The sequence below is a fragment of the Micropterus dolomieu genome, linkage group LG04, assembly GCF_021292245.1.
Source record: "Micropterus dolomieu isolate WLL.071019.BEF.003 ecotype Adirondacks linkage group LG04, ASM2129224v1, whole genome shotgun sequence".
NCBI classification, from domain to species: Eukaryota; Metazoa; Chordata; class Actinopteri; order Centrarchiformes; family Centrarchidae; genus Micropterus; species Micropterus dolomieu.
The window spans coordinates 22,174,647-22,175,041 of record NC_060153.1 but is presented as its reverse complement, the minus strand read 5'-3'; positions in this window follow the sequence as shown (position 1 = coordinate 22,175,041).

The window sequence follows — 395 nt, the reverse complement described above, 5'->3', positions numbered from 1 at the left end:
ACATTTTAGACAGAGAAGATGGATGGTTTGAAAGAGGTGTCAAGGAAGCCATCTACACCAGGGTTGAGAAGCCGTCATTGAACAGGGGAGGGGGTCTACCCCACCACTTATCCCCCACTTACAATGCTGTCCTTTCATCACTTCCCAGGAAACTCAACAAACGTAACCTATTGGCCTCAGGTGAAGATACTTAACGACTGTAACGCCTGTCGTCACAGCAACAAGGAACACTAACGAACCAGCGGTATCGATGACCCTGGAAAACGACCCCACTGAGGTTAAATAGCTGAGTTTCCCTGCCAGTCAGTCAGAACTGAAGAAGTCCTTTGGATGAGGGACGAAACGTCTTCCAGTATCTTCAACCAAGTCCAGTTGCCCTTGATTTTAACCTTCGT